The sequence below is a fragment of the Chenopodium album genome, chromosome 8, assembly GCF_948465745.1.
Source record: "Chenopodium album chromosome 8, dcCheAlbu1.1, whole genome shotgun sequence".
Taxonomy (NCBI): Eukaryota; Viridiplantae; Streptophyta; class Magnoliopsida; order Caryophyllales; family Amaranthaceae; genus Chenopodium; species Chenopodium album.
This window is the reverse complement of record NC_137841.1, coordinates 10581535-10597986: the sequence shown is the minus strand read 5'-3', so window position 1 is coordinate 10597986 and position 16452 is coordinate 10581535.

Below are 16452 nucleotides of genomic sequence, written 5' to 3'. Positions count from 1 at the left end.
CATAAGGATTTTGAGCAAAAAAAATAGGCATGGCTTAAGGGCAGAATCGTCACTACACTGTTTATAAGAAAAAAGCAAAAAAAATGCTACCTTCACCCTTGAATTTGGCTTTTAAGGGTTATGGATTACTTGTTCTTACGAATGACCAATATTACTAGACTTAGCAAATTTCTTTGTTAAAACTATGAATGGTCAAAAAACGATTTAAACACACTAGTTTAATCGTTTCCAAGATCCTAGTTGTTATCATTATAAGACGAAACACAGGATTTCTAGACCCATTTCAAGCAACATGAAAGGGTCTAATTATTAAAAACAAACAATTCATCGAAGTAACCCAACATTGGGGGCTACAATATTCGATAACATAAAATGGGGGCTCAAAAGATCGAATTATTGCCAAACTACTCTTATTCGATAATGTCTTCAAGAATTTCCTAAACTAACTAGTTTTGTGCAAATCTTGAGATCACAATTTTATAAGTGGATAATAATAACCATCGGTTATTTTTATCATTGATAAAACCAATTTTGCAACTTACGCATGAAAAAAACAATAATAATAAACATGAGTCGCAAGAACAAATTCATGCTTTTATAAAAGTTCAAAATTTCATTTATAATTTTAATGCATAATTGTTGTTCTAAACACTTAAATTTACATTAAAATTAACAATTATAGTCTATGCGAGCAATAAAGTTCAAGCACAAAGTCAAAATTAGAACAAAAAAAAAACATTTATATGCTTGACATGTTCATACAGGATCAATACTTTGTCACTTTACATGAAATTTGTTGCAATATATTTCTTAAACATGTGACAATGACAAACGAACAAATTCATGAAAACAAGTCGAATAAAAAACCCCCAAATTCAAAATTTGGGGTTTAACGGTTTGAAAATCGCCCAAATTCAGCCAAGAATGAACGAATTATGGCAAATATGAAGAAGGGACGAGATCTACTTCCTTTAGCTTTGATAAACAAGAAAATCCAAGCTCTTTAGAGAGAAAAAGAAGCGAAAATTGTGAAGGAAGAAGAGAGAAAGCAAAATGAAAAATCGCGTTTTGCGATTTTCTTTTTGCTGAATTGAGTGTCGCACGCAACTTAATCAATTGCGCGTGACAGACTAACGCAACTCAGAAATATGCGCGCGCCTGGCCAGCGCGACCTACTGAGTTGCGCGCGGATACTGGTCACTCAAATGACCGGAATCTCGATTTTAATCCGTTTGATCATTTTTTAACGGTTTTTGCTCGTTATTAGATGTAATGGCGCGCAGATTATCAAAATATTTTTAAATTTCTTTGCATATTGTAGTTTGTTTTCATCTTTGTTAGTTTTTTGCATCATTCTTGCATGCACACTGTGCTTTGTGCCTTGCCCAGGCATACATTCTGAATGTTTTTCGTAAGAGTGCCTTAAGACGTTCCGTGGTGGTGCTTTACGTAAAAGAACCCATAGATAAGTTTTTTATTTTACTGTACTGACGTTACAAATGTCCTTTTTTCTTCTTTTTTCACGTCCGAAGCGAAAAGGAAGGTGTTTTCATGCAGCGTAAAAATGCAAATGGCGTATCTTACGGTGCAAAATTGTACGATGTGGGTGTTGCGTAAAATTTCACTTTAGCCCAAGCTTTGCGAGATCTACCTCTCGGAACTAAAAGGTAGAGAATTACTGTAGGCGTTAGCTCATAAGTCGACAGGCACACCGAACCATCAGGAACGGGCACTTCTTGAATGGGAGAAAATGCGGTAGTTAGTGCGCTTACTAACTTATCGGACAGTTAGGGTGTCGAATCATCCCCTGTATAAAGAAGCGAAGAGACGATGTCGCGCCTATATAGTCACGTGCCCCCAGTCCTGAGACACGTGTACTCATCTTGTGGACAAAACTTCTGAGAGAGTTGCCGACTTTCTTCCTTCTCACTGGATTTGGATATAGGCCTCTACTCATGAGACATGTATTTTTATCTTGTGGACATCCGGCTCGAATACCGAACCCGGCTCAAATACAAGACCATTGCGGCTCGAATACCGAAAACACCTCTTTCATGTTTTTACTTTGTTAAAGTCAGGCTAAAGTTTCAATGACATATCAAGGGAATTTATACCAACGATGACACGATTGAGAGGAAATCATCCCCTTTTATCCTTTTAAAACCGATCTCTTCTCATGAATTGACATCACCCAGAACACCTTTATTGTAAAAGCGTTCTACAGTTGTAAAGGATCAATCTAGATTCTTTAGCGCGTTAAGACTAGGAAAAACTTTTTCTAGCCTTAATAGCTACTTGTTTCAAACACTTAGCAAACCAAGGATTGTTTCGACATCCATAAACATTTTTTAAAGATACTCTATTCTTTGAGAACTTTGTAGAATGAGTCTCGGATTTATTTCCTTGACTAATTTGATAATCGTCTATTATAGACTCGATCAAAGTGGGGGCTAACTGTAGACACCTAATTTTGGCCTCTTGTCCCGAAAGGAAGTGCGATGATTTTATAATCCGTTCTTCATGTTAGATCAAAGTTGAAGTGTTTATGGACTACGAAAAGCATTATGAAGAAAGTTAAAACCCATATTTGAGACCAAGTTATCTTAAATCCTTGTCCAATTACTAATTAGGCCTAAAACGTGTTCATACATATTTAAACTTGATTAATAACGGACCCAAATGCGTCAAATGCAATGATTGGATCCAATGAAACCTACATTGTTGAAAAACCAAGACAAACAGATGAACCAACTATAAAATTCCCACAAAAAGCCTACATAGATGGATATCCCTTTCGGAGAGCTTTCCAACGGTATATTATAAGCCCGATTCCAAGCCAAAACGAAGAAGTTATGATCAAAACACAACCGGGCCCTAAAACCGACACCCTTGCACTCCAACGACCATAACTTTTGATCCATAACATATTTTAACCTAATTCTAACGCCTTAACCCAACTTCACAATCAAAAGTTGTGGAAGTTTTAAAAATGCGTTTTCGTATAAGGAAAACCGCAAACCAGTGCAACTCAATCAGTTACGCGCGCCTTGCGCGCGCGACTCATTGAGATGCACGCGGCACCCAGCGCGACTCAAAGAGTTGCGCGCGCCACCTAACGGCGTAGCTCTAAAACCCTAAACATTAATCCCTACGCCTATAAATAGGGGTCTTCGTTCAGCATTACGGGGAGCGGAAAAATCAGAATTAAAACCCTATTATTCTCAAAACCCTAATCTCTCTACTTCTCTTACTATCATACTACTTTTCCCTCTTTCTTCCCAACTGCTCTTCAACCCTAATCTATCCATTGAAGCTCATGAAGGTACGAAGAAGAAAGAAAGTCCATAAACACATTAAACAGAGATTTAACATAAAAGAATAACGGTTAGTTTCCTGAGCGCTTAGATAAATCACTTTTCCTTTTTTGTTTAAATAATATTAATTGAATAAATAGTGTTGTTTAATCACTTTAAACAAACTATTAATTAATTAATTCACATAGTATTCTTTTGTTAATCAAGAATAGAATTTGATAATTAATTGTTGTTTTATCACTTAAGACAAGGCGAATATTGTTTATTTTGTTCTTTTCACGAATATTGATTAAACAAAGAATAACGACTTTTGCAATGTAATTCATACGTGATTAATGCTTGTAAATAAAATCAACTAACTTAGTCTTTAGGTATCACGTTGCATATATTGTTTGATAATGAAATTGTGAAAAAGGAAGAGCTAGTAGAGGCCGTACTAGGGCTAGAATAGCGATTCCTCCCTAAAAGGAACGTTATTTTAGTACCCTCGCTCCCGCACTCATTTCTGGTTTATTTAGACCAATTTGGGCATGGGTAAACTTATGATTTGGGCTAATTATTCCATGAACTCCACATGGAAGAAAGGCACGAACGAGGTTTATGAGTTTTCCTAAAACTCATTGGCGACTCCTACTTGTTTCTTACAAAAAAGCGTGATGAGAGTGTCATTTTTTATTCAAGGTCTCCAAACAGTCAGGAATTCAAATCCTACTTCACCCTAAGAAGTGTAAAGTTCTTGGCTTTTAAATGGCCATGGGTATTTAAGGAAGGACCCCCTTACGATGGGATCACTCTCCTTACAGTAGCCAAAGCAACAGGATTGTCGCCGCACACTGCAGTGCAGCGCCAGACGACAGAGTTGTCGCACGGCGTTGCACAACAACGTTTTGATTACGGGGACCAGCCTAAAGTCGTACTAAGTCAGTTTTGATTAATTTATTAAACTTTAATTACTCAAATTAATTAATCAATTAATTAGGAAAAGTCCTTTTAGTCATTAATTAGTTTAATTATACTTAATAACAAGTCAAACAAACGGTTAGGAAAAAACATATAGAGTATGCACAATAAATAATGCACAAGTAGTCAAGTAGGCACAATATGATGCAATGAGTTTGCAACCTAACCATGGCTCTAGTTCCCTAAAGTTCAGGATATGGGTTAGTCAAAGAGGGTCCATGGTTATGAGCATGGATGCACCGCGCGGAAGCCTTACCTTTAGAAGGGTTGGCGCGTGTGGATGGGACCTCGCGAGTTAAACTCGCTTCTATGGTTTGGTGAATTCAACATTCTCGGATGTACCCTTTATTGCTCAGAGCGTTCAATTGGGTAGATGGACCATGAATTCCCAAAGGATTATGTCCATATGTAGAACACATATGGGTTTTAGAAAAGTGAGAGAAACTCAATCAAGTAGAATCGAGCCAACAATGCTAGAACTAGTCGAAACAAGAAGGCAGATTTCTGGCTCGGTATTAGAAGAACACGGCGCAATACAACAGATTCCGTCGCCATAATATAAGCCCTGTCGCCAGACGACAAAATTTTTGCCAAGCGACAGAGCCATATCATTGGCGACAGGCTCTGTTTTCTAGACTCTAGTTCCTAAATGCCTTAGCAGCTTTCTGTGTTCTTAGAATTTTCCAGTTTTCGTAGTATTACTTCGATTTTAGTTGGGAAAGATATTCCTCAAATTTCCTATGTGTAAAATCCTATGTTTTTTACTCATTATAGATGATCTTTCCAATAAGAACCTTTTTTATGCATATGACAATAATGTTAATCAAAATTACGCACATGAAATACTTAGAACTTTTCGAGCCTCATTCACTAATTCTAAATCATTGCCAAAATAAATTTAGGAATTAAAATAGAAATCCTCCCCAGTGGAGTCGCAAAAAACTGTAGGGAATATTTCAAGCATTACCCCAAACTTGAACCCCACTGTGATCATACACTTAAGCATGGTGGCGTCCAAAGGGAAGGAAGCTAGAGCAAAATATTCGCCAATAAGTTTTAGGAACTTGTAAACCGTTCACTAGGTGAAGGTTACACCCCTTAACGATCCATGAGATCGTCAACTCCAATAGGTCTGGAACCAAAACTGGAAGTTCGAGGATGAAGGTACAAATCCATTCTAAAACGATCCATGAGATCGTCAACTCCAATAGGTCTGGAACCAAAACTGGAAGTTCGAGGATGAAGGTACAAATCCATTCTAAAAGATATTGAACCTGCCCTAATAATATGCCTCTACTTTATCCTACTCGTATTCATGTGCGCTTTCTTACTAACAAGCAATCAGTAGGTTTACCCTAAACCTGTTTATCTATGTTGGTTGAATAATAATGCACAACTAAATCTATTATTGGCAATCGCTTGAATTATAATCAAATTAACCCTAAACAAGATTATTAATTATCTTATTAAGCGTGATTACAAGTACAATTTCCCTTTAAACATGCATAAAAGGTGTGATCAAGCAATAACAATATACTTCCTCCGTTTTCTTTTACTTGCAACACTTCCCTAAAAAGGAAATGTCACAATACTTGCAACACACTATAAAAGGAAAGTTACTTTAGGGAAAAACTATACTATTTCCCTTATTTAAATCACATGGTCCACTAAATTACACTCCTAACAACCACTCATCCTATTTTGAAGTTTATTATATCATGTAAACTCCACATTTCTTAATTACCGCGCTAAAGAGTGTGATGCATATAAAAGAAAACGGAGGAAGTATATATATATATCAAGCAACATAATAATAAATAAATAATAATCATAATCATTATAATCATAATTAAAATAATCATGTTAAAGCATAATAATAGCAAGATCTTAGGCATGATACTAACAAGATTAATAATAAATCCTATCATGTCAATAAACAATAAAGAACAAAGCTTTAACCCTAACATGATACTAACATGCTATTAAGAATGAAAATAGGAAGCATCATAGAAATCATAATTGATATAATTAAGAAACTTATTCTTACCCTAAACATCATACTAAGAAAAGAACCTAACATGATACAAGGAATAAACCTAAACATGATTTCTATATCATAATATCAATAAAACAATTAAAGCACTTACTTGGATGCCTCGTACTTTTTTATAATAACAAAATACACACGTTAGTAACTTCAAGGAAAATATTAAAACAAAACAATTAAATTAAATAATTTAAATAGAGATTTAAGAAAGTTTAGACAAGATTTGGGACCAAACCCTCAGAAATATCAAACCTTTCACGTCTAGGGCGAAGGCAACTTCGAACTTGGCTAGGTGTGTCTAGATCTTGTGAATGCGGAATTTTGTTTAAAAGGGTTGGTTTAGAAAGAGAGAGAGAGGATCAAGAAATTCTTGATAAGAGTTGATGATTAAAAACAGAGGTCTAAGGACGTTATTTATAATGAAATAGTCCGAAATTGATAAAAAGAATCAGAGTTCGAAAACACGCCTCTGTCGCCAACAACAGTATTTATCGCCGCGCGACAGGGTCTGTCGCCAGGCGACAGCCGGTCGTTTGGTGACGCATAAGGTTTTTCCACGCGTTTTCACTTTTTGAAAAAATAAGTCGTAAAAGTCCGTACGAAGGGTAAAATAGTAATTTCACATAAAATACTTCTTTTTATTCCAAATAAAACTCATAAAACATTATTATCAATCCTAATCCCATTAGGATTCAAAAAAACCTTCTAGAAGATTCTAGAAGACTATAATCAATACTAATTTCATTAGGAATGATAATTCATAATAGGCCCTCCTCTAGATCATTGGGACGCATATAAGAACCAAACCGAGCCCAGTTTAGTAATTTGGCCATAACTTCCTCATTATTCATCGAAAATGGGATTATAATATATCGTTGGAAAGCGAGCCCTATCCAATTACACCATTATTGGACCCATGTTATGGACCAAACTAAACTGGATTGGCTATTTTCATAAAATAGAGCAGGTTTTCGAAAACAAAATGAAAGATTTTAAATAAAAACTAACCACAACATTCGACTTTCCACACTTTCACTTCATTTGATTATGATTCGACGCGAAAGATATTGATCACCAGATTTGGTTTTGGGGAGACACAAATGGGTATGTACAGTAGCAAAAGCTCTTTATGATTGGATTAATTGATGCATTGATGATTGATTATTATGTTTTACCCTGGAATGTTATTTATTTGTGAACTTATGCCCTAGGTCTTAATTCATTGATTTCTCTTTACCCTTAATCTCCGTAGTTTAGTTTCCTATTCATATTATTAATTTGTTACTGTAGACACCCATTTGTGTCTCCCCAAAACCAAACCCGGTGATGAGTACCTTTCGCGTCGAATCATAATCGAATGAAGTGAAAGTGTGGAAAGTCTAGTGTTGCGGATAGTTTTAATTTCTTTTCTCTTCTCTCTATTTTTTAAAAACATATTTTAAGAAAAACAGCCAATCCAGTTTGGTTGGTCCATGATATGGGTCCAATAGTAGTGTAGTTGGATGGGGCTTGACAAGAGCTTTCCAACGATATATTATAAGTCTAATTCCGATGAATATTGAGGAAGTTATGGCCAATTTACTAAACTGGGCCAGGTTTGAGCCTTATGTGCGGCTCAATGATCTAGGGGAGGGCCTAATATAGATTTATCATTCCTAATGCAATTAGGAATGGTTTAAGTCTTCTAGATTCTTCTAGAAGGTTCTTTTCATTCCTAATTCAATTAGCATTGATAAATTGACTTTTGTTGACTTTTCAGAGTTTTAATTAAAATTAAAGAGCGTTTTTGAGAAAAATACGATTTTATCTTCCTGTACGGCAATTTTTATCTGATTTAAAGAAAACGCGTGATTTTCTGAATCAGCGCCAAACGCCAGCTGTAGCGCCTGGCGCTAGCGTTGGCGCCTGGCGCTAATGTTGGCGTCCGGCGCCAATAGCCAGGGTTGGCGCTAATTCAATTTTGTGTGCGCCAGATTCTGTTTTGATATTTTATCTTTTTGGTTGATTTTCTTTATAAATAACGTCGGAAAAACTCCGTTTTCGATAACCAGTTTTAATGAATTCTCTCTCATTCTCTTCAATAACCAGTTTTTCACGAACTCTCATTAAGATTCTCTTGATTACTCTCTCTCTTTTCTAAACTAGCTTCTCTAAAAATATAAAAATTCTGCACTCATTAGATCTAGATACACCTAGCCAGATTCAAAGTTGCCTTCCCCCTAGACGTGCAAGGTTTAATTTCTGAGGGTTTGGTCCCAAATCTCTCTTTCCATTATTTAATTTAATTGTTTGTTTATTACTTTCTTTGAAGTTACTAACGTGTGTATTTTGTTATTAGAAAGAGGTACGAGGCATCAAAGTAAGTACTTTAATGGTTTTTATTGATGTTATGATATAGAAATCATGTTTAGGTTGTTATTATGATATTCCTAGTATCATGTCCAGGGAAAATTTAATATTAAGTTTGATTGTTATGATGCCTTTTATGTTCTTCCTAATAATTATGATTGTTAGTATCATGTTAGGGTTAAATATATGATTTTTATTCCTTAGTGACATGCTAGGGTTTGTTATTAATCTTGTTAGTATCATGCCTAGGATCTTGCTATTGTTATTATGCTTTAACATGAACATATTTATTTTTATGATTATTTTTATAATTGTTATAATAGTTGTTATTATAATTATTATGATTATAATTATTATTATTTTGATGATTATTATTATGTTGCTTGATATATATTTATTGTTATTGCTTGATCACACCTTTTATGCATGTTTAAAGGGAATTTGGTACTTGTAATCACGCTTAATAAGATAATTAATAATCTTGTTAGGGTTAATTTGATTATAATTCAAGTGATCGCCAATAATAGATTTATTTGTGCATTATATTCAACCAACATAGATAAACAGGTTTAGGGTTAATCCTAATGATTGCATGTTAGTCAAAAGCGCACATGAATACGATCAGAATAAAGTAGAGGCCTATTATTAGGGCAGGTTCAATCTCTTTTAGGTTGGATTTGTACCTTCATCCCCGAACCCTTATTTGGTTCAAGACCTTATGGAGTTGACAATCTCTTGGATGTTAAGGGGTGTAACCTTCACCCTGTGAACGGTTTATAAGTTCCTAAAACTTGTTGGCGACTCTTTTGCTCTATCTGCTTTCCCTTTGGACGCCACCGTACTTTAGTGTATCATCACAGTGGGGTTCAAGATAGAGGATTAATGCTTGAAATTATTCCCTACAGTTACTTAATAATTTAGATTGCTTTAATTAATTAGGAATAGAAAGACCAGTTTCCCTGTGGATTCGACCCTACTTCCCTATCTGCATTAGTTAGAGGATTTAGGAATTAATTTTGATTGGTAATAAAACTTAAGCTTGTCAAATTTTGGCGCCGTTGCCGGGGAAACGGTTTTATTTTTATTTCTTATTGTTTTCTGTAGTCTAGGTTATTTCTTCTTGTCTTAGAGAACGTTAGTTCTTTTAGGCAAGTCTCATATTTGCTTTTTAGTTCTTTGTTTATGCCTAGGTATTCTAGATCAGGTTATATCCCATTCGATCTTGAGATCGAACGCTCTTTCCATAGACAAAAAAAAATTTACTGGAAAATCTTGGGGGGTTCTGGGAATAAAAATAATCGCCGAGACCCTCCAACTGATTCTAGTGAATCAGAGGTACCGTTAGATTCAGAATCAGAGATGGCGACACCTAAGAAGCTCAGTGATTATTCGCAGCCGACGCTTATAGATTTTCTACACCTTACTCCCACTCCGGCTCTTGATGGGGTACAATTCGAGATTAAACCTCAATTTATCATGATGATAGAAAGGAAGCAATTCAGTGGAGCTAAGGGTGAAGACCCAAATCTTCATATTGCAGACTATTGTCAATATTGTAATACCATCAGGCAAGCTGGGGTCACAGAAGACCAAATTAGGGAGATTCTCTTTCCTTTTTCTTTATGTGGAAAAGCTAAATTATGGTATAATGGATTAAATAGAACTTCACTTGGTAGAACTAACTACGAGACTCTAGTTTTAAATTTCTATAATAAGTATTACCCTGCAGAGCAGATAGCTTTGCTAAAAAGCGCAATTCAAAATTTTGCCCAGAAGCCAGATGAAACTTTGTATAAGGCTTGAGAAAGATTTAAAGATCTGCAGAGGGAGTGTCCCCACCATAATTTAGCACAGTGGAAGTTAATCTAAGCCTTTTACAATGGGATTGGAAATTCATCTAGAACAATATTGGATTCTGCAGTTAATGGGAGGTTTATGAACCATAATGTTGATGATGCAGGTCAAGTTATCGAAAATATGGCAATCCACAATTCCCAATATGGGAATCCTAGAGGCTTTTCTAACAAAGGGAAACATAGTGTCGACTCTGAATCCTTTTTACAAGCTCAATTAACCTCTATTTGCCAAAAATTAGATAAACTTAGTACTGCAAATATAGCTAACGTTTCTGCAATTAATACTAATGCTAATGAGGCTTTCTGTGTAAACTGTGGAATTGTAGGTCATTGGGAGCAAGATTGCAGGAGTTCCGTGGAGCAAGTCAATGCCTTTCAAGCTTATAGGTAGAATGATCCATACTCCAACACCTACAATCCTAGGTTCCGGAATCATCCATATCTTTCTTATCGGAGCACCAATGTTCAAAATCCGCCACTTCCATAACAATCACAGGCGCCACAACAACCACAGCAGAAATAATACCACCCCAATGCTGGCCAGAAGAACCAACCACAACAACCCTTCTTATCTTCTAACCTTGCTTTAGCATAATTAGAGCAATGTTGGCTAGTATGCAAAAGCACATGGAGAGTAGAGATGCTCAAATTGATTCTATCATAGCACATAATAAAATTGTAGATAATTAAATTACGCAGATTTTTTCTACTCTACAAGCCCGTCAACAGGGAGCTCTGCCAGCACAGCCAACCAGGCCTACAGATCAAGCTTTCGTAATTACTCTAAAGAGTGGTTCACACTATGAAGGGCCCCCTATGCCCAGAGATGATGAACCTGTTTTAATGAATAATGCTAATCTTGATTCCATTAAACCTGATAATGTTGCTAATATCCCTACACGGCTAAAGAGTAGTACTAATATTTCTGATAATACATTGCAGGGTATAACTCCAAGGAAGGTAGCAGCTCCAGATAAGAGCAGCAATGCTCCACTGCCGGTTATCAAACTTCCATTCCACAATCGTCACTTAAAAACAAATTTGGATAAGCAGTTTGGTAAGTTTCTGGAGATGGTTAAACATTTGCAGGTAACAGTTCCATTCACATAACTAATTGTAGACACTCATTGGTGTCTCCCCGAAACCAAACCCGGTGATGAGTACCTTTCACGTCGAATCATAATCAAATGAGGTGAAAGTGTGGAAAGTCTAGTGTAGCGGATAGTTTAAATTTTTTTTCTTTTCTCTCTGTTTTTGAAAACCTATTTTAAGAAAACAGCCAATCCAGTTTGGTTGGTATATGGCAAGGGTCCAATAATAGTGTAGTTGGATGGAGCTTGAAAAGAGCTTTCCAACGATATATTAAAAGCCCGATTCCGATGAATAATGAGAAAGTTATGGCCAAATTACTAAATTGGGCCCGGTTTGAGCCTTATATGCGGCCCAATGATCTAGAGGAGGGCCTAATATGGATTTATCATTCCTAACGCATTTAGGATTGGTTTTAGTTTTCTAGATTCTTCTAGAAGGTTGTTTTCATTCCTAATTCAATTAGCATTGATAAATTGACTTTTGTTGTCTTTTTAGAGTTTTAATGAGAATAAAAGAGTGTTTTTAAGGAAAGTACGATTTTGCCCTTCTGTACGGCTAAATTTTATCAGATTTTTGAAAACGCGTGAAAAAGTTAATTAGCGCCTAACGCCAGACATTAGCGCCTGGAGCTAATGCTTGGCGCCTAGCGCTAACTTCTTTTTTCCTCGTCGAAGCTCTGATTTGTTTTTCTATCTTTTTGACTGATTTTCTCTATAAATAGCCTCCTAAAATCTCCGTTTTTCATCACCAATTCGCATAAAATTCTTATATTCTTTAATTCTCTTCCCTCTCGAAGCTAAAGCTCTCTCTCTCTCTTTTCTAAACCAACCTTTTTATACAAAATTCCGCATTCACAAGACCAAGAGACACCTAGCATTGTTCGAAGTTGCCTTCGCCCTAGACGTGAAAGGTTTTAATTTCTGAGGGTTTGGTCCCAAATCTCTCTTTCAATTAATTAATTTAATTATTTGATTAATATTTTCCTTGAAGTTACTAACGCGTGTATTTTGTTATTAGAAAGAGGTACGAGGCATCAAAGTAAGTGCTTTAATGGTTTTTATTGATATTATGATGTAGAAATCATGCTTAGGTTGTTATTATGATTTCTAGCGTCATGTTAGGGTGTTTTGATCTTCCTAGTATCATGTTTAGGGTAATAACTAAAAAATCCTAATGTCAAGTATGATTAAAAGTATGATGCCTTTTATATTCTTTCCTAATATTTATGATTGTTAGTATCATGTTAGAGATAAATATTTGATTTTTATTGTTTAGTGACATGCTAGGGCTTGTTATTAATTTTGTTAGTATCATGCCTAGGATCTTGCTATTAATATTATGCTTCAACATGATTATTTTAATTATGATTATGATGATTATGATTGTAATTTATTATCATTATTATGTTGCTTGATATTTATTATTTATTGCTTGATCACACCTTTTATGCATGTTTAAAGGGAATTTGTACTTGTAATCACTCTTAATAAGATAATTAATAATCTTGTTTAGGGTTAATTTAATAATAATTCAAGTGATTGCAATAATAGATTTATTTGTGCATTAATATTCAACCAACATAGATAAACAGGTTTAGGGTTAATCCTAATGATTGCATGTTAATGAGAAAACGCACATTAATACGATCAGAATAAAGTAGAGGCCTATTATTAGGGCAGGTTCAATCTCTTTTAGGTTGGATTTGTACCTTCATCCCCGAACTACCAGTCATGGTTCCAGACCTATTGGAGTTGACGATCTCCTGGATCATTAAGGGGTGTGACCTTCACCTCGTGAACGGTTTACAAGTTCCTAAAACTTGTTAGGACTCTTTTGCTCTATCTTCTTTCCCTTTGGACGCCACCGTAATTTAGTGTATGATCACAGTGGGGTTCAAGCTCAGGATAATTCTTAAAATATTCCCTACAGTTTTTGGCCACTCCACTGGGGAAGATTTCTATTTTAATTTCTAAAATTTATTTTGGCAATGATTTAGAATGAGTGGATGAGACTAAAAAATATCTAAGTATTTTATGTGCGTAATTTTGATTAACATTATTGTCATATGCATAAAAAAGATCTCATTGGAAAGACCATCCGTAATGAGTTGAAAACATAGGATTTTTACACGTAGGAAATTTGAGGAATATCTTTCACAACTAGCACCGAAATAATGCTGCGCGAAACTGGAAAATTTTATCGAGCACCGAAAGCTGTTGAGGCATGTAGGAACTAGCATCAGCGAACAAAATCTAGCGCCAACAATTTGACGTTAAAGCCAGGCGACAGCTTCTGTCGCTAGGCGCTAAAGCCAAATTGTGGCGCTGGCCTCTGTTTGCTGGCGCCATGTTCTTCCAACTCATATGTGTTCTACATATGGACATAACCCCCTAGGAATTCATGCTCCATCTACCTGATTGAACGCTCTGAGCAACAAAGGGTACATCCGAGAATGTTGAATTCACCAAACCATGGAAGCGAGTTTTTATAAACTAGCGGTGTCCCATCCACTCACGCCAACCCTTCACGGTTAGGCTTCCGCGCGGTGCATCCGGACAATTAACCATGGACCCTCTATTGACTAACCCATATCCCGAACTTTAAAGAACTAGAGCCATGGTTAGGTTGCAAACTCATTGCATCATGTTGTGCGTACTTGACTAATTGTGCATTATTGGTTGTGTATAATCTATGTATTTTTCCTAACCGTTTGTTTGACTTGTGCTAAGAGTAAATAAATTGATTTTTGACTAAAAAGAACATTGCCTAATTAATTAAATAATTAATCTGAGTAATTAAAGTTTAATAATTTAATCAGAGTTGACTTAGTACGACTTTAGGCATACCATGTAGAGTAATAATACCGAAAGCAGTTCCAGATCGACGTTCCAGCAATGGCACCAAGATTTAAACTGCAGCGCCTGTGGAGTGTAGCGCCTGGCGATAGTCCTGCCGTCTGGCGCTACACTGCAAAGAGAGGCGCCAGTCTTGTCGTTTTGGCGACAGTTCGGTTTGTTGCTCGAGTCGTCACCTTATGTCTAATTGAGCAGTTTTCTAGTCTATTCAGTTAATTTTTACTGGTAATAGTACCTTGTTAATAATCTAGTCTAAGCACTAAGTCCCATGGTCTTACACAAGAGTCAAAGCATGTCACTTACACTCACCATATAAAGCACAAACTAATGTACACTTTGACCATGTCTAAGGGAGTCTTGTATGCGCGTATTTTTTCCGTCATTTTTTTAGGGGGGTAAGTCGGATATTAATCCTCCAATTAAACCACTTGTTTGAACCCTATACTTAACTCCCAAAAATATATACCTTATTTTTGCCAAAAATATGCACCTATTTTTGCTTTTTTGTTTATCAAACCGTAAAGTTAAAGTCAATTTGAGTCAAGTAATAAAACAAAAATGGTTTAATTTACAGCGCGTGGTTAAGAAAGGAAGGGCGTTTGATCAAAGACAACCTTCTTATTCGAGTCCAACTTTTCGACAAACCGATTGCTCGTAAAAGGAAAGCTAAGACAATAATGGAAACTCAAGAGGAAGTCAATGAGCTCAGGAACCAAATGATTACTGTGACTAAGGCGTTAAAGGTTCTAACCCTCAAGATTGATGATCCTGTGAAAAAACAATAGATGGACCTCATGCAAGAGAGTCTGAGCAAACTTTCTAGTGACTATAAGTTTCAAGGAATTAGCTCACAAGGGTTCTCGGTGGACAAGGATCTTCTTCCGCAGAAGTTCAATGCCAATGACATCCCAAAATTCAAAGCGACTGACAACCCTTATTTTCATTTAAGAGCCTTCGAAACAATAATGAGTATTAAAGGTATCCACAAGAAAGTGTTTCCCTCCTTGTTTTCACTATCTCTCGAAACCGTTTGCCAACAATGGTTCTTTTCTCTTAAGAAAGAAAGAACCTCTACTTGGGAGTCCATAGTTAACTCTTTCATTGATAGATACAAGTGCAATATTCAAGTTGAGACTGACTATAGGGAACTTGAAATCCTCACACAAAAAGAGAATGAATGTTTCACCTCTTTCTACAACAAATGGAGAAAGACCTCTACTAAAATGATCGAGGTGCCAAGTGAAAAAGAATCTATGAGGTTATTCATCAAAAACCTTCAAGGGAAGTACTCCAAGCATCTCAAATACCAGAATAATCTCCATACCTTCAAGGCCGTCTATGACATTGGAATCAATATTGAAGACGACCTGGCTAAACTAAAAGCTGCTAACAGTAACTCCAACAGTGGCTGGAAAGGCAAGAAGAACGACAATCCTTCTTCTTCCAAAACCACCCACTCAAACAATGTTAGTACTTTTAACTTAAGTGAAGTCCTTGCTATGAATAATCAAGTACAAAAGAAACCATTTAGGAGGAACTTTACTCCTATAGGTATGAGTTATGACACCGCATTTGACCGATTAAATTCAGAAGGTCTTATAACTCCTATTGGGTCATTCGGGGACCCACCGGTCGAGAAGAGAACGACTAATTGGAACCTTAATGCACATTGCAAGTACCACCAAGGTAGGGGCCATCTTACCGAGAATTGTTGGAAGCTTAAGGAAGCTATCTAAGACTTAATCGACAATAACAAGCTACCATTGCCTCCTGCCAGTAAGAAGCCGAGTATTGATAGTGCACCGCTCGCTCACTCCTTAGCCATCTCTGATGAAGAAAACAAGGTTTATCCCTCATTTCTCATCAAACTTGTTGAAGAAATCCATGCTATTGAAGATGAAGAAGAGATTTTTTTCGAAGCCATGGATGATTTTCCAAAATTAGCAAGTAAAAAGGATGTACGGTTGCTTACATTATCC